Source organism: Bos grunniens, chromosome 24, assembly GCF_055505025.1.
Source record: "Bos grunniens cultivar Pamir isolate PY7600 chromosome 24, Bosgru_T2T1.0, whole genome shotgun sequence".
In the NCBI taxonomy this organism is placed as follows: domain Eukaryota; kingdom Metazoa; phylum Chordata; class Mammalia; order Artiodactyla; family Bovidae; genus Bos; species Bos grunniens.
Window position 1 is genome coordinate 49286782 of NC_141188.1, and position 18937 is coordinate 49305718.

The following is an 18937-nucleotide window of genomic DNA, read 5'->3' on the forward strand; positions in this document are numbered from 1 at the left end:
TCTCGCTACCAGCTCCCAGTACAGGTGCCAGGATCCACCATGTGGGCCCTGCCTACCTTGCCTTCTGTCTGCCTCCAACAACCAGAGCCAGCATGTCCGGCTTCCACCACCTTGTCCCTGCTGCCAGAGCCTTGCTGCCTGTCAACTTCCTTAGTGCCCCCCTCTCCGACCTCCACCTTTAGTGTGCTAACTCAGCTCATCCTTTCGGACCTGGCCTAGGCACCACCTCCTCCTGAGGTTAGGTGCTTGCCCTCCCTCTCTGCCAGCTCCTACCACGTAGAGATGCAGCTGGAAAGTGGGTGTGACTGTGATCAACCTGGGGGAGAGGAGGGAGAAGCCACTCGGATGTGAGGTGCTGAGAGTGGGGGGTCAGGATAGGGGTAGAGAGACCACAGGGGGTGCTGCGGGATGAGCTCTGGGTGTCAGGAATCCCCATAACCCATGGGGCGAGGGGGCTGCCAGGAATGGAGAGAAGCATGTCCCCAGTCCAATCCCAGGTGCCTGAAAGGTGCTGACCAAGCAGCCACGGCATTAGGAGGGGCTGGGGTGGGACTGGACAAGGTAGGGACAGGAGTGTGACCCTGCTCTGGCCTCCACAGGCGGAGGGACTGTCCACCCAGGGAGAAGAGCAGGACCCCTTGGAAATGTCTATAGGCAATTTACAAAGATTCGGTTATTAAAATTGTAAAAGGAACAACGTGTCTCCTGATGCAAAACTCATCAGAAAGAAGGGTAGTGACGAAGGTTTCCTAAAACGGACAATGGACAAATGCTGAGAAAAGCTAGGTTACTTACATCCCCCAGGAAGTTCTGTCCCTTCCTTTTTCTCTTCGCCCCGACATTCACCATGGTCTATAACGGAGGCCGCCACTCTATGCTCTCCAACCTTGGAGCCCGTGGCTTCCTCCCTACCTTTGTCAGGGAGGCCCTCACCTTCTCCAACAGTCCGAGCCCCCAGTCTCCCTCCAACTGTCCTGAGCATTCATCAGTTAAGCCCCTCAGGCTATTGGAGATGAGGGCAGAGGGTCTTCAGACACATAAGAAGCTCCTACTCCATGAGTATGTTGAACAAACTATTTTGCAACACACACGCATTTGGCCAGTTTTCAAATGCGAGCAGATGGGATTGTGACAGATTCAACCCAAAGACACATAAAAACATTACTGAATCACAAGAGCCAGGTGGAGCCAGGCAGAGGTCCATGAAATGCTTTGAGCTTCAGAAAGGGATCCTCATCTTTAAAAAGGTGAGCTCTCCACCCCTCAGGGCTGGAATGTGAGTTCCTCGACAGTAAGAATGGTTTGCTCCTCTCTACCCAGCACAGGATGGAGTGCGGAGCTTCACACCCGCAGGCATCTGGCATGTTCGTCCAGCGACTCACTGAGCACCCACGGCCTCGTCATCTTGAAGTGGTCAGCATCGCCTTGACCTTCTGAGAAAGAGATGACCCAGGAACATAAATAACAAAGCTCTCAGTCTGCAGCAGATGCTGGGTAAGCCTGGCCCTTCCAGCAACGTCACCCGCCGCACGCTGTGCCCCTGTGCAGCCAAGGAGAGCAACATGCTAAACCAGAAAACTGCATGAATTAAATTCCCAAGGGGAAAATGAGAGCATCTTATTTCTTCTGATTAAACAATTTATGGATCAGGATAAGAAGAATTTCCTCTAAAAACCTTCAGCACAATCATGCTTCACAATTGCTATAACCTCAAAACATAACAAGCACAGCCAACTGTGAGACACCCCTTTTTGTTCCTGAGTATTCACAGTTTGAAAGATGGGAAGAGTGTCCGATCAAGGCCTGTGAAGAGGTTTCATCCCTGGGAGACATTCCCTCCCCTCCTCTCCCAGGAGGAGCTGGGTGAGCTGGGGGCATCCATCACAAAGGATTCCACTCTGGTCGACGATGTCTAAACCTCACATCCCACCTCACCCACAGAGCCCCTGAGCCCTGAGCAAGTTAGACACATGGAGCAGTTTTAATTTCATGCACCACTTCCACACCTACTATGTGCCAGGTCATGAGTAGGCTCTTGTATGTGTATTACCTCATTGAATCCTTCCAAGGACCCTGTGAGCTGGTTGTGTCTGCTCCCATTTTCCTATGAGGAGACAGCCAGGAGTGGTAAAGTTTCAAGTCCCGGCACGTGCAGTGAGTCAGCAGTCTGCTCCATTCATTCTAAGGGCTCCATGTGAGAGCATCCAACAACCGACAGCTGGGATAATGGTGGAAGGAACTGGGAATTTGGTCTGCGTACATCTTAAGATGGCTTCTAGGATGTCGGGGCTGGGTGGGCCAGAGAGGGGAAAAAGACATCCTCCTAGGCAGACAACGCAGCTTGCACTCCTAGCCACACCAGGGTGCTGGTTCTGGCACTTGGAACCACAGCGGGCAGGGCACCCTTGTTTTGCCATCCCTGCTCAGCTCTCTGCTGTGGGCAGGAGTCTGTGACTCTGTCTGCCAGGACCCCAGAAAGGATTATTACATGCCAACCTCACCTTGCAGGTTACCCTCCCTGCTTCCCACCACCCAAAGCCCAAGGTGAGACCAATTAATCTTGGTTTTCACAAGAATTTCCTGGTTTAAGAATTTGAAAGTTCCATATTCTGGGAATCCCCTGGGTCTGGGCAGAGTGGGATGGGAGCTCACCTAGACGATCTCCAGCTTCTGTATAAACCTCCCGCCTCCACTGCCTTTTGTGATCATGTGATTCAGCTTCCCGAGACACACTATGCAGGGCTTACAGTCCCGACCAACACCCTTGAGAGGCCCTGCCCCAGTCAACGCCGAGGAAGAATTCCTGTTGTCCCTGTGGATTCTTCAACCCTGGCAACCCGAGAGGGGGCAGCCCTCTGCCTCTGGCTCTGAAGGAGCATGGAGGGGCAGAAGGGGAGGAGACAGATGTGATGAAGATGGGAAGAAGCAGGGGATTACAAGTTAATGAAATCAAGACAAGGAGAAAAGGGAGCCAAGGGAGTTGTAGAGAGAGGAGAGAAAGAGGGAGAGGCAGCAATATGGGTCATATAAATAAGCAAATGGCCACTTGACACGGCCAGCTGTGGTCCAGGTTTCAATGATGGCCACAGAGCAGAGACAGATTTAGAGTTACATGGGACTGTGGGATTACTTCGTTTAACACCCTCATTTTGCAGATTTTGAGAAAACTATAGCCTATAGGACTGGAAGGTAAGAGTCTCCAGAGCATAATCATGTCAAACTATTTTTTTTTCCATACAACCCAGAACTTTCATGGTATTTTGTGAGTGACAGTTTCTTAAATGTTCATTAATAAGGATGGTGACAGTGGTGATATTTATCTCTGGCAATACAGTCCTCTTCAGCAGGTCTTTCTGAGTCACTGTCAAGACGAGGGTGGATAATTATCTTGGAAATTAGAGCAATATGGCCAGGAAGGATGAGAAGGCGGCCCCAATCTCCTGGGAAGCAGGAGAAGGACTGGCCCCACACGTGGGTAGCTGCTGTGATGGGGTGATTGGAAGGCACCTCACTAAGCTCTCAACACCCCAACGTACCTCTCTTCTCCCAGCCTGAAATGATGCTACCCAGCCCGCCATTCCCACCACTGGGAATTCCCACCAGGGCAGATTTTAATGAGGAGCTCTGCTGGTGGGAACCACCAGAGCCATTTTTATTCTGCACCCAAGTGTTCAAGGATTTCTGGATTAGCTCAAGAGCAGTACCTGTGAGCTCCTCAGGACAACTGCCCACCCCCATGGAGGATCCAGGGCACCTGACCCTCGGGCCTTGAGTCCACCGTCCACACCACTGGCCATGCAAGTTACTGGGAAGGGGAAGAACGGTGATAGAAACAGGGAGAGTAAGGGGGAATAGGGGAGGGTGGTCTCTCTAGAAGGAGGGAATGAATGGGAGCACGGGGAAGAGACTAAGGGACTAAGGAAAAGGGCAGGGGACAGTCTAATTTATAGAGAGGCAAAAGCCACAGTGGGTGGCTCAGAATCCAGGCTTCCTGAGGGTATTGCTAACTATCCTCCCTTCCTCCACCCCAAAAAGGACTTCCTGGTCAAAGATGTCAACACCCAAGATCTGACATGCTTTTTGGTTGGGGGAGGTCCCCACTGTGAAAGCCTTTGTGGGAGTCAGGACCCGACGGGAGGGCTGAGGAGTCAGTGCTGGGTGGCATGTTGGAAAGCTCTGAAACAGAGGACAGAGCCCTCAGGACAGGAGTCTGGAGGCTGACCTCCTGGCCTGGCTCCAACTAGAGCCAGCCTCCTCGAGGTCACAGGGGTAGCAGGGGCCTTGCCTGGGTCCCTGGGCCCCCAGCCTATGGGCCGCCTCTACCACACAACATAGCTTCCTGCTCAGGGCTCTGAGAAGTGGTGTTATTCAGACTCCAGCTTTCTGTCGTCCCATGAGGAGGGCAGGTGGGGAGAGCCCATCTTTTCATCCATCCCTCACCCTGGAGTTTGGAGAAGGAAATGGCAACCTACTCCGGTATTCTTGCCTGGAGAATCCCATGGACAGAGGAGCCTGGCGGGCCATGGTCCATGGGGTCGCAGAGAGTCGGACACGACTGAAATGACTAAGCATGCATCCCTGGAGCTAACTCAGCATCAGGACTTGTAGCTCTGTTTTCTGCCCCTCCCTCTCCCTGAAACCAGCCCCCGTATGGAAGCTTCGTGGGTGAGGCAGCCCTGCCTTTGAGGGTCTCCTGTCTCCAGCAGGCAGAGTCTGCTTTCCCTTCATCTGCTGGCCAGGCATCATCTCCCGGCCAGCTGAATCTTCGGTTTCCATGCCGTGCACCTTTTGAGGTCCCATAATTATTGCAGGATGTCCCTGGGGCCTGGCCCAGTGGCACCCATGGCCTTGCCAGCCCTGGCTTTCTGCCCTGTCCCTGGAGTCCTCCGTCTGCCCACAGCCTGCTGCATCCAGACTCCGGCTGGATCACAATCTCTGGCCAACATCACATGCATGCAACATGCATACCTCAGAGGGTCTGCACACCCCATTGACGTTGGTGCTCTGAAGCCCTTAGGGCCAGGAGTGAGGATGACATAACAAGGCGAATCACCACAACTGGGCTTTGATTGAAAGCAAATTCCACCTCACAAGCCATATTTAATGCTGAACAAGAGGTGGGCGTGCAGAGACCGTCCCTGTGGATGATGCATTAAGTGTGTAAACCCGAACACAAATGAAGCAGCCACAAAATTATAGATAGCAGCGGGGCCTGGGTATAAATGCAGGAAGTCAGCAACCACTGGGGGCCTCCCAACCCTCCCCTCTACTGAGAGGTGGTGTCAGTGTACACTGTCCCCTCCCGGTTCCCAAGGTCTTGAAGGAGGAGTCTTCGGGCTGGGGCCTGGGGAGAGAGGCGGGGCTTGTCTACATGGTGACAGAGACGTCCTTCTCTTTGCTATCTTACTACGCTGCAACTGGGAGGAGAGGAAGGAGCAGCTGCAGGACATTTGATGTCTTGGGATTAAGATCCAGCTCCTCTCTGGCAAGATGCATGACCCGGAAAGGGTGGTCGGCCCCATCAACTCATAGCTTCCCCTGTCAGTGAATGAGCTGAACTAACTTCAAGGTCTCTTCAAGGTTTGATGATCCCTGAGTCTATGACAAATAAAACAGCAATGAACCAGGTATTGGGCCCTGGATAAGTTGCTCTGTTTCTCTGGGCCTTAGTTCCCTTCTTTGCAAAATGAGGTGGGTGACGGTTCAGCTGAGGTGTGTCAACTTGTCTAGGCCCCAGCTTCCAGATATTTGTTCACACACCAGTCTAGATAGATCAGTCTAGGCGGTATTTTTTAGATGAGATTAACATTTACATCAGTAGATTCTGAGTAAAGCAGATGACCCTCCATAATAAGTGTGGGTCTCATCCAATCAGTTCAAGACCCTAAGAGAAAAGAGACTGGGATCCCCAGGGGAGGAGGAAGTTCTGCCTTCAGGCTTACTTCAGGCCTGAACTGCAACATCAGCTCTAACCTGGGTCTCCAGCCTGCGGGCCTGTCCTGCAGATTTTAAACTTGCCAACTCTCACAATGACATGAGCCAGTTCCTTGAAATAAACCTCCCCTTCTTGCTCTCTGTACACACACACACACACACACACACACACACACACACACACACTGTCGGCTCTGCTTCTCTGGAGAACTCTGACTAATGTGCGATAGTTGGATAAATTGGTGGCCCTCAAGCATGAGTCCTGTGGGTACCAACCCAAGTTACATCACTGCAGGATCTCTTAAAACCACCAGCATCCAGACCCCATCCTCAGACCAGCTGAACCAGACTCTCCAAGGATGGGGCCTGGGCACTGCTGTTTTAAACTCCCCAGGGCCTCTCCATAGGCACAAGCCTGAGAACCACGAGAGAGTCACTTGGAAGCTTATTAAAAATGTGGCTCCACCTAGGACCTACAAATCAGGGCCTCTGGGGTGGGGTCTTGGCATCTTCAGATGGAAGGAGCACAGGGGTCAGCCGCTCTCTAAAATTTGCAATCTCTGGGCACGAATTGCCTCTCAGGGCCCTCCTGGCTTCAGCAAGCAACAACCCTGAAGCCTGAGTTTCGGGGCCGGAGCTCACAGGTCCTCTCAGGCGGAGGTTGAGGCCATTGCAGTGGGAGAGGCCAGCAGGGCACCGTGTTTGAGACGAGAAGCAGCTCTGCCTCCCGCCCTCCCCGCCCCCCACCAAGGGCATGCAGCACCTACCAGGAGGTCACATCTCCCGGGGTGGGGGCACACACAGTGTCCCGCCCACCTTTGTATCCCCGCCCTGGGCAGGGCCAGGTGCAGACGGGTGCTCACACACACCATTGTTGCCTCACTGACTGAACAGATGGACACATTGTCTCCTCAGGGCTGGGCTCACCTGTCCCCGCGGTTCTGTGGGCGGCACGCCTCTCCCCATTCCCGTCCTCCCTGCTTCAACCTGAAAAGGCCCTGCCCTTCCTCGTCCCGTCAGCTCCCCGCCATTCTCAGGGCCCCGCTGACACCCCCTCCCCCGAAAGGTCCTCCTGACTTCTCTGCCCACCCACAGTGCATCTGACGGGATGACAAGCGTGCCCTTCAGCTATCTCACCCACATGCCCTCTGTCATCCCCAGACTGTGGAAAGGGGCCACCCCCCGGGTCCACCCCGAACAGGGCAGGCGGCTGTGAGAAGGCACGCTGAAGAAATCCCCGCCTTGTGGCCCGGGGAGGCCCATGAGAGCAGGTCGGGACGCTCTGGCCTCTCGCACCGCACCCCACCCCTGACTCCCATCTGGGGGCCTCTGTTATCAGGGACGAGGCTTCAAGCTGTGCGTGCCTGGCTCTGTCCCTTCCAATTCCAGGACTCTTGACCAGAAGGCCTCCCCTTCTGGCCTGCCCTCTGGGTGGAGCCAGAAAGGTGTTCAGTGTCCCCAGGAAAGGCACAAATGAGCGGTAGGATTTGAGCCCAGGTGGGAGACTCGGCAAAAAAATGTGATAAAAGGCTTATGGGATTAGTGGCTGGGCAATCACTTCAGGGGAGTCCGGTCTGGCCCCTGGTGGAGAAGAAGAGGGAAGGGATGTGTCAGGCTCTGGGTGAGGCTCCTGGAACTGCTGCCCCATTTCACAGGGGAGGCAACAGAGGCTCTCAGAGGTGACTTCACTTCCCCAGGGCACCTGGCAGAGCCAGGACCCAAACCCAGGTCTGTAAGACTTCAAGGGGATGCTAAGGAGGCAGACAGGGACTCACTGCTTCACCCACTCAACATAAACATGTTAAGCAGGCATGAAGTGCCAGGCATCAGGAGGCATATAGCACTGAACCAAGGTCCACACTGCGTTTCGATTCTAGTGAGTGAGAAATGGCATACTTTTGGGCCCTGACATCCTAGAAAACAAGATTTGGTGCTGCCTGCTCGGTTCTAGGAGCTGGTGAGACAAGCCCCTGGCTACAGACTGGTACCTGGCCTCCCACTGTCAAAGTCACAAAGACACTCATTGGATGGCGTCATCTGAGAAAAGATTGGTGCTACCTTGCCAGTCAAACTATAGAGGTGGCAGGAGGCAGAGGAGGAGCAAGACTGTCCATGGTGTTAGTGGATGATGGCCAAGAACCCGGCAACACTGGGAAGAGCCCGCCCCGTCCCAACATGGGCCACAGCTCTTTCCATGCAGTGTTCTCCTGGAGAAGAGAAACCCCCTGCCCTGAAACAGCACCAAAAGGTCAGGTCAGAGATTCCCCTTCAAGTCCTACTTTGTATCCCTACACCCCGTCACTCCCTTAAAAGTCTGCACCAGACTTGAAGCCCAGAGCAGCTACAAAGGGGGACAGGCATCTGTGCGTGATGGAGGGAGGGATGCAAACATGCAATCATGACAGTCTCTGGATAAGAAGATAGATACCTGGGACCGCACCCCCCCCATCTTTCCTGATGTTTCTGTGCTGATTCTTTCCTTAGCTTCCTTCTGAGCCTGCATTATCCCCTTTCCCAGCATGTCTCATAGCCCAGCCTCGTGCACCAAAAATTCCCATTAGAGTATACACCAAGATTTCTGGTTCAGAAAATGAGCACATGCCATTTTGATTGCAACTGCTTCTTCCCAGCAGCTCCTTAAGGGCAGGGACCACGTCATTCTCCTTTAATGCCTTCAGCACAGTGTCTGGTACATCACAATGTACAAGCATGATAAATGAATGAAAATTTCATGAGAACTATGGATTCTAAGATATCGCAAATGCAATAAAACACACTTTACACAAAAGCACTATACATACTGCTTAGCTGATTCAGAAAGCCACTGCAGCTAACCCAGGTCCTTGTTATGAACATAAATGATGACCTAAGAGTCTCTGAAAAATTCCTGATTATCTGTAATTCAGAGTAAAGATGCATGGATGACTCAACGCCACCAAAATAAAACAAAAAACCCCACAACAACCCCACTCAAAAATGAGCCAAAGACTTGACTAGACAGTTCTCCAAAGATATTCAAATGAACAATAAGCACACGAAAAGGTGATCAGTATCACTAATCATTAGGGAAATTCAAGTCAAAATCATAATGAGATACTACCTCACACTCATTTGGCTGGCTACTGTCAAGAAACCAAAAGGTGCTGGTGAGAATGTACAGAAATTGGAATGCTGTGTATTGCTGATTGGAATGCAAAATGTTGCAGCTGCTATGGAAAACAGTATGGTGATTCCTCAAAAAATTAAACGTAGAATTGCCATATGATCAACAATCCCACTTCCGGGTATTTACCCAAAAGAATTGAAAACAAGGACTCTGAGAGAGATTTTTACATCCATGTTCATAGTAGCATTATTCACAATAGCCAAGAGGTGGAATGGAGAAGGAAATGGCAACCCACTCCAGTATTCTTGCCTGGAGAATCCCAGGGACGGGGGAGCCTGGTGGGCTGCCGCCTGTGGGGTCGCATAGAGTTGGACATGACCGAAGCGACTTAGCAGCAGCAAGAGGTGGAAACCACCCCAAATGCATCAACAGGTGACTGGATAAGTATATCCACACAAAAACCATAAAAAGGAATGACGCTTTGAAACATGCTTCATCATGAATGAGCCTTGAAAATATTGTGTTAAGTGAAATAAGTCAGTCACAGAAAGGCAAACATTGTATGATTTTGTCTGTATGACATACTCGAAATTGACAAATCCACAGAGACCGAAAGCAAAGTGGTGGCTGCCAGGGGCTGAGGGGTGGAGAATAAGGAACTATTGTTTAATGGTTATGGAGTTGCAATTTGGGATGATAAAAAGAGGTTCTGGAGATGACCACAACTGCTGCACACAATCTATGTACTTGATGCACCTGAATAATGCCCTTAAATGGTGAATTTCATGTTATATAAGTTTTATAATGAATGAATGAGTGAACCATGGATGCCCCTTGGAGACAGCCTGAGGTGTGAGGAAGGCATTTGATCTCTGGAATCAGTCACCATCTCTAGTCTCACCTGTGTGGGATCATGTGACACTTTGCCTCTGTGAATTTCAAGTTCCTCATATGGCAACCCACTCCCGTATTCTTGCCTGGAGAATTCCAGGGACAGAAGAGCCTGGCAGGCTATAGTCTATGGGGTCACAAAGAGTTGGACACAACTGAGTGACTAACACTTTTCATCTGTAAAATGGGTAGGAATACCCCAAACAGGGGAAAGGTACTTACGTTACAAAATGGATCCAAGGATTAAATGTGAGCTGATACATGCAGCTTACAGGACAAGGAAGGAAAAGTTACCTCCCCTGCCTCCCCCGCCAGTCCCTGGACAATCACTCCTGTTGACCAGGTTTGCCTTAGGCGCCCAACTTCAGCTCACCTTTCCCCAGGGATGCCCAGCCTTCCCACGTTCCGCTCCTGAAGGCGGGCCGCCAGCTTCCCACACTTGATTCATGGAGGCAGGGGGTGAGCTGGCCAGGCCTTATTAGTGCCTCCTCAAGGCGCTTGCAACAAGCAAACAAGCAAAGACCTAAATGGGAAAGGTAGAATTTCACTCTCCGTGGGAAGTTTGTGGCAGAGGTATTTTTAGGATGGGAGAAGGAGGGAGGTATTTTTAGGATGGGGTACTCTTCCCACTACTCCTCAAATCCCACTTCACCAGCATCCACCTTCTCTTGGGGGGGAAGGGTGGACGGGGGGGCCCCTAACTGCCTCGTTTGGGAGCTGAGGCAGAGCCCCTTCTGCAGAGGAGTTGGTCATCCTACGGTTCGCCCTGGGGCTGGGACCCCAGGTGTGTGACCCCGGCCAGGTCCTGCCGGCCTCCTCCCTTTGGCAAATGGAGCATGGGGTTCCCTTCCCCCTGCCGGCCACATCCTCACTCTCCCTTCAGGATGACCTGAAAGGGAAGTTTATAAGAGGAAAAGGAATGAAAAGGATCCATTTAACAGCGCACAGTGGGCGGGGGAACTTCCTGACAGGAAACGCTGTGGAAACCGGGCCCCGTCTGGCCATGGAAAACTGGTTTGGCTCAGAATCGGCCAGAGTGGACAGGAGACCTCGGGCAGCCGTACATCACAATTAAACTGGACTTGTCCAAGTTCACGCTCTTTTTTGTCCCCTCTAAAGTGAACAGACACTATAATAATGTGTACACCACAGGGGGAGAAAGGTACCACTTTTTTTAATCCGGGGGGAAAAAAAAACCCACCCTAAGGGGGAAGAAAAAAACAACCCTAATTTAGGTCGAAGAGACATAAAGGACTACTGCTTCAGAGAAGGAAATCAGCAGCAGATGTAGGCAGCTCAGCAGAGCCAGGCCGATCAGGGCCTCTGCCACCAGGCCACCAGCCTGAGTCACCAGGGCGGGGAGGGCGGGCGGGCAGGCGGGGCGATGGGCAAGGGGTGTTTATCTTTATTCTTGGGCTGGGCTGTGGGGTGCCGGAAACAATGGGGAACAGAAGAGTCCCTGGGGCTGGGACAGGCGCAGAGCTGCAGGCAGGAACAGACAGGCTCCCAGGGGCTGCTCTTCTGGGCCAGAGAATTCAAACAAGCCCTGGACCTGAACAGGGAGAAGGCCTCTCCTCCCTGTTCCCCACCCAACGAGACCTTGCAATTCCCTGTTCGCAGGGCTAAGTCTGGCTGTGGCTGGCCAGCTGGTCTCCGCCCCTGCTTCCCCACCCAACTGTCTTTAAGAGCCTGGCTCGGCCATCCTGCTGCTGGCGTGGGTGGCTCAGCTCTGGCCCGGCCTCCTGCTCTGCTCGGCACCTTGTCCTTGGATCGTGTTCCATCTCCTCTGCTAGCAGTTCCCTTCTTTCCCTTCGCTTGAATTCATTTCCTGCAGTTGCCAAGGGAAATGTGAGCTCCAGAGATGAAGACCTGGCCCCTGCATCTTAGGACCCTAGCTCAGTCTGCAGTGAGCAGCCTGGTGTCACTGCCCCTGGAATGTGGGCTCTCAGGGACAAGGATGGTCCCTATCTTGGTGGCCCTCTAGCCCTCCAGGAGTGGGCCAGCTCAGCGAGTGCCTGTCAAATGAAAGGATGAGTACCAGGGGGCGTCCAGAGAGCCACCCAAGAGAGCACAGGGGCTTAGAACACCCCTGCACCCTGAGTGGATAAGCACCCACCCTTGTATAAAGAGGATGGTTTGCATGAGACCCTGAGGTCAAGTAAAGACAGAACTTGATCTGCGACACAGCCACCCGATTCTCCCAGTCCCCCAAACCTCCCAGTAATACAATGAAGAGGAAATGGAGAGCCTGCCCTTAAGGATGTTCCCCTGGCTCAATGCAGAAAACAGAATCAAAGCATCTCTTAGCAGGAGGGCCTCAGAGCTCTGCAGCCTGGGAAGTAGAGTTGGGAAATGGTACCGTCAAGGACATCAGCTTGTCAAAGGAATTGAGACCCCAGTCTCCTGCTGTTTCAAGTCCTTCCCATTCGATGAGGTTTTTGTGGTGAGTCACATAGTTATTAACATACTGGCCCCCTGTTTTTTTTTTTTATTCTCAAATTTTCCTTGACCCTTAGACCCCGCTAGTTAATTAAACTCACATCTTTGCCAGCATCAAAATAGGTCATCTCTCAGAGTGCAGAGGGAAGAGGGAGGAGAGAAAAGAGGTGTTTTGCAGTGTTCCAGCATTCAAGTCTCTGCACTTTATCTCAGGCATTGCTTCTCCCACCCACAGTGCTACAGGCACCATCACGAAGAAACACATGTCTGAGCCTCGTCAGTGTGAGTGCCGCCATGGTTTACATCAGTACCCAGCTCACAAAACGTCCAGACTCTTGCTTTCTACCTAGTCATTCTACCTACCTGTTCCCGCTCCAATGCCCACCTGGTTCTTTGAGTGACAAGGGGCATAAAAGGGACCCTCCAGTTTTAGCTGCAGCACCTTGCATTCTTGTCTGGCACTGTGGAGGGGCTTCTAGCTTGGTGCCTGGACAAGAAGACAGAGCAAGGTCCAAGTGGCAATAGCCAGCCCAAGGGGAGCAGGCACGAGCTTGAACCTCAGGCCTGGGGTTCCAGGAAGCCCAGTAGCAACCTTCCGTCCTCTACTGTGGGCTTGGCCAGGATCAGTGAGCATCGTGCAGTTCTGAGTTGATTTTTCTACACCCCCAGTTCCCCACTCCCAGGATGGGATCTAGGGGCTTCACCTGTAGCTTCTGGGAGAGTGAGAATCCCAGGCCTGCTTCCAGTTCTTCTGGAGGAGGGGTGGATAAATCCCTTGGGCTTTTTTTCCCCCAGTGTCGGTTTTCTCCTCCCTGCATCTGAATGGGAGAGTGTTCAGGTTGAATGGAGTTGCCTAGAGCGGCCCCACCTGCTGGGCTGGCTAATCCCCCAGCACCTGCAGAAATCGGAAACATGGGACCCCAGCTGTCCTCGGCAGACTGAACACATAATCCATCTACATGTACTTAAGACAGCGCCTGGCACTAGAACTCGGTGCGAAGGGAGGAACTGCTCTCTGTCCTCTCCTCCTTCCTCCCCAGGGCAGGTTCAGGCAAATCCAGCAGATGCCCACTGAGCCCCTTCTATGCCACTGGCAGTCCCTGGGCCTGCTGCTACAGGAATGGAAAGCAAATGCGTGGTCCTCCAGAGGGCCGAGGGGTCAGGACACCCCTGAGTGGGCTGCTTCTGTGTCACAGTACTTTGTGGAGGTCATCTACTCCCATGACCTGATTTAATTTTCACAATTCTGTGATGTATACATGTCCTAATTTCCTTATGAGAAGACTGAGGTTCTGAGAGTGAATGAAGGAATTAACAATCTGGTAGCGGTTTCCCTGCACTCAGCCATAGAGTTCGATGTGGTAGGGGCCTGGGAAAGAAAAGCAGAGAGAGGCAGGTGCAGGTGGGCATTTCCCCTGGGGATGGGCCACCGGCAGTTTTTCTCTATCCGGGACACTAACCCCAGATGCTCCCTGCTTTCTAAGCACCGCTTGGGCACTGAGAGCATGGCTGAGGTTCAGGAAATACTGGTTGTTCAAGTGGCTGATTTCCCAAGTGGAGCAGACAAAAGAACCCCAGGGGCAGGTGAGGGCTCTGGGCTTGGCAGGAGCCTAGTTCAAGCTGTTGATGGACTTGCGTCCTCACGGATCCACTGAGCTCTTGGGATGGCGACTCGTACAATGTGATGGCTCCACGGGGCACCCCCTGGACCTGCAGGTCAGAGCCAGGGCTCCCATAATGCACCGCTCCGCTGAGGACCCACAGGAGCCGAGGGGCACAGGGTCTCTACAACCTCCTTGTCCCCACCCTCCAGCCCTGACCACACTCACTTTTTCCATTAGTCTAAATAAATCAAGGAGGAAAAACTGAAACTGTCGCTTAGTTGTGTCCAACTCTTTATGACCCCAAGAGCTGTATAGCCTGCCAGGCTCCACTATCCATGGAATTTCCCAGGCAAGAATACCGGGGTGGGTTGCTGTTTACTTCTCCAGGGGATCTTCCTGACCTAGGGATGAGCCTGGGTCACCTGCATTGCAGGCAGAATCTTAACCTTGATTCTAAACCGAGGAGGAAGCTTCAACGAAATACTAACCTGGCTAAGTACCTCTCCTTAGCAGCCTACGTGTGTGTGTGTGTGTGTGTGTGTGTGTGTGTGTGTCTGATTGCCTCTAACCAAGAGAGCACCCAAGGTCCTTCCTAGCAAAGGCAATGAGAACAGAATGGAAAGAAACTTATGTATATATTATATAGGGGAAAAAATGAAGAAAATTTCCTCCTCTTTTGTTTTTTTTCTTATTTATAAAGGCTCATTCCTAACAATATTAGAAAACATAGAAGGAAAGGAAGAAAATAAAAGTCACTGTCTGGCTATTTGGGGTCTGCCCCATTCACACCTTGTGATATCTATGTTTCTTACACATACAGGTGTTTTAAAAATGGGAATATACACTATAAACTGTATACACTGCAATCTGCCTTTTTTCACTTAACAATATTTATACATTTCCCCCATACTTCCCCCATTGCCTTTACTAGAAAGGAGGTTAGCTGGTCTCTTAGTCACAAGTTGTCAAATATACCTTGAGTGTTTAAAGCCAGGTTAGTACTTAATTAAAATCTCCCCCTTGAATTAATTTGACTAGTTGAAAACCAATATTGGAAAGAAAAAAAAAAAAGAGAGAGTCTGTGGATGCATGCTGGCAGCTACTTTGAAAAATTTTGTTCCAGAACAAATGTTTGAAGAATTCTCCCTCTGTTCTCTGGGATTCGAGCACCCAGCCCCTCTGAGTGAGAAGGAACTGCTGGACACATGAACACTCCTGCGAAGAATCAGGGAGTTGGTGGGTGCAAGTCCTTGGCCGTCCAGGACTCCCTGAGGTCTGTGTCCTGCTCATCGGGGACCCACTGCTGAAGGCTGTGTTCCCAAAACTCAGAATTAAAGGAGAAACTGATAATTATCCAGTCAGTTGAGACAAAGTAGATGGTCACACTTGAGGCCCACCTGGAGGTAAATGTTTCGGCCCTGAACTATTTAGTATGGCTGAATTAACCGGGTAACCATCAGGGCTGCCCACCTGCAGAGCGTCATCCTCCCACAGCTGAGCAGGGCGCACACAAATCCAAAGTTAAAAGTTGAAAAAGTTCCCAAGTGCTTTGAAGCATCCCAGAGCCCTTCTGGACCTGTGCCCAAGAGCATTTTAGCACAGGGAATCTGTTCCCGATACCCCTCTCTTAGCGGGGGTGACAATTAGGAGAAGGAGGTGGGTGGCACTTGAAAACAGCCTACTTGTGACTCTGATATGGCAGCCCCTAATCCACCCCAGGCCTCCTACCTCTACCAAGGGTCCCTGCGATAAACACCCCAAACTGGGGGATGAGGAAGGACATGGGGGCACACCCATAGACCTAGCGAACCCAAGCCTGGCATGGGGCCTGGCATGAAGCAGCTGCTTGAGACAAGTCATTGAATGAATGAATGAACAAGCAGAGAAGGGGGGTGAGAAAGTACAGTCAGGGCGTATGTACAGGATGCCAGGGAGTTCAGCTGTGTCAGCATCAAAGGCCTGTGTGAAGGTGGTGGCTGATGAGTAGCTGAAGGTACAAGAACTGACTGTGACAACACTGACCCCATTTACTGAGCACCTGTGAGCACTCAGGCCCTGGGTCACACTGCGTCCGCCATCCTCCCTGATGGAGTTGGGCCTTACCATTGCCACTCCCAGCAGGCAGGACCAGCACTCAGGCCCTACCTGATGCCCTGCTACCTCCCCCGGGGTGTCCATGGGAGAGGCTTGGCAGACTCACCACAAGATACTTTCCATCCCTGACCTTCTCCAGCTCCCACAGCAGATCCAGCTTGAACTGAAGCTGATCCACCCAAGTTGATCCACCCAGAGTCAGAGTGTGCCAGGTCCCATCTGGGAGGGCCTGGGCACCCGGCAGCCAAGCATCTGTGGTTTGCAGCTGCCCACCAAACGTGACTCTTCCTAAGGTGGACGGAGCTGAAAGCCACAAGCTGGACCCTCAAATGGTTCCTTCAGGCTTGGAGATGATGGGAGATTTGGGTGCAGCTAGATTTTGTCGCTAAGATGGCCCTCTGGCTCATCTCCCAAGATTCCAATATCCCTTCTTTCATCTGTTCATTCATTCACTTAACAAATAATTATTGAGCACCTACAAAGTACCAGGTTTTGCACTAAGAAAGGAGTTCTAAAAAGAGAGTACATTCTACAGGGTCTGTGTCTCTAGCATCTCTGAGATGAGAATGAAGACCCATGGGGGCCTATGTCACAAGTGCCTGCACAAAGGCAGGAACGTGGGTCTTTCCAACTCTTCAGAGAGCCTAGTGGGACCCCTAGCAGGGTGCCCTCGGGGTAGGCAGGACCCCCTCCAGCTTGGGTCTGTCCCCTGGCCCACACTCCACAGGCGGCACAGGCCAGCCATGCAGGATAGCACAGCAGGCCCCAGGGCGGGGACAGTGAGTCGGCAGGTGTACACAGGAGCAGTCATGCAACCCTCCAGGGCATGCAGACGGCTGTAGTGAGCACAGACCCAGACCCGCTGAAAGCTCAGCTGCAAGAAACCCAGAGCGGCAGAAAGAATCGGAGAAATACTATTGCTTATTACTTCCACGGGGACCCTAGTTTATACCCGGGGAGTATGACATAAGAGATAGGCTGTCCTTGCCATGGATATTAGGAATTATAGAGGGGTTTTTGTTTTTAATTGAGTTAAAAGTCATATAACAGAAATTAACCATTTAAAGTAAACATTCAGCGGCATGTAGTTAATTCACAATATTATGCAACTACCACCTCCATCTATTTCTAAAACCCACTCCTCATCCTAAAAGGAAACCTCATAACCATTTTGCGATTAAGCCCTGCCTCCCCGCCCCTGCCAGCTCCTGGCAACCACCAATCTGCTTCTATCTCTATGGATTTACTCATTCTGAATATTTCATATAACTAGACTCATATGTGACCTGTTGTGTCTGGCTTCTTTTACTTGGCATAATGTGTCCACAGTTTGCCTGACTTGTAGTATGTACTAGCAATTCCTTCCTTTTGATGGCTGAATGATATTCTATTGTCCATACAATAGTGCAATTTGTTTATTCATTTAATTTTTGATGGATTTTTGCACTGTTTCAACTTTTTGGCTATTGTGAATAGCACAATATGAAATGAGTGTTCAGTCAACAAGCATTTATTTGAATCTGTTTTCAGTTCTTTTGGGTCTATTCTCAGGAGTGGAATTGCTAGGGGAATTAAATTTTTAGAGCTGGAATGAACTTATAGGTCAGTTATTCCAATTTTATAGGTGGGGAAGCTGATACCTGAGTAGATTATCTGCCCTGTTGGGGGTCACACTGTCAGGATGTGAAGGGTGGCTGAAAGCCAACATGCCAAGGGCTCTCTAAGTTCATCACATATAAGTCAAGACTCGTCACCTGTTGTGGGTTCCATGTTGTGGGGGTTCCATGGTGTCCAGCACAGAGTCTCTTGTACATTGATAGGCACTGGTATTTGTGAAGTGAAGGAATGGAAGAAAACATTTCCAACCAGCTTCTAAAAGCTTTACCTTTTACCCATTCTGAAAAGGAACGTGCCCATTATCCCATCTTGGAGGTTCAAAGCATCTTGGGGAACAACTCTACAAGGTTCAGAATAAATGTGTCCTTGGAGGAGATGAGCTCCACTGTAGTGGGATCGGGGGGTGCCTGTCACCCCATTTCCTAACGTTTTCACTCCGTGACTACTTCAGCTTCTCCTCAACACCTCACGCTGTAGGGTGGATGATGCTGGATGGACCTCACTGAACCACAGTGGCCCAAGGAGACGGCAGGTGGCCCACCCTGGACCAGACTCTCAGGGCCCACAGGCCTGATGGAATGCACTCGCTCTGGGAGGAGGTGGTACACTTGAGCCTGTCTGATCGGCCAGCGATACCACTGGGCTCTCATGGTACCAAGTGGTTCCATCTTGTGGGTCACAATGCAGCCCCTAGGACTTCTGCCAGGGGTCTGTGGTTCTGCTTCCAAGGAGACGGAGCAAAGGAACCTCTGCTGGCAAGGAAGTCTGGTCTGTGGGCAGCAGAGAGTGCCCAGCAGTTGTGGGGCCCAGGCAAGCTCTTCCCTCATCTTTCTTCCACCTGTAGGACCATCAAAGCTGTGGTCAGCAGCACCATGAAGCTATCCTCCCACAACAGGGAGCTCACCACACAGGTGCAGGGCCCACCCATTCCAGTGGTTTCTCTGGAAGCACATGGTGTGGAGGTGACACCTGTGTCTCCACTGGCTACAAGGTGATAGCCCCGGATCAGATCAGCCCTCTGTGGAGCACAAGAGCTTCTGGGTCAGCGTGCTGTCAGCCTAAACGATTCAGGCACCTCTGGGACCCCTGCCCTGCGTCCAGCAGGTAGTCCTAGGCACAGATGTGTCACTCTCAGGTGCCTGAGTGTCCCTTAAGTCGTCAGTGCTGCCAGTAAATGAGCAGCTGGGGATTCACCTCATCCCTCCACGGAGGATGCCTCTTTACAGCCTTCGATAGACCCCAGTGACAGTCC

General features: G+C 51.6%; 1 protein-coding gene across 5 annotated transcripts in view; it reads right to left on the reverse strand.

Moving 5' to 3' along the window:
- The window catches only part of ZBTB7C (zinc finger and BTB domain containing 7C), a 153032-nt gene that overhangs the window by 33495 nt on the left and 100600 nt on the right, over positions 1-18937 (reverse strand). The window contains exon 2 of one of the 5 annotated variants that reach the window (XM_086373420.1): positions 10305-10454. The exons of the other annotated variants lie outside the window; for them this stretch is intronic. The gene's annotated coding sequence lies outside the window, so the exon portion shown is untranslated. The remainder of the gene's footprint in view (positions 1-10304; positions 10455-18937) is intronic. 5 annotated transcript variants of the gene reach the window in all.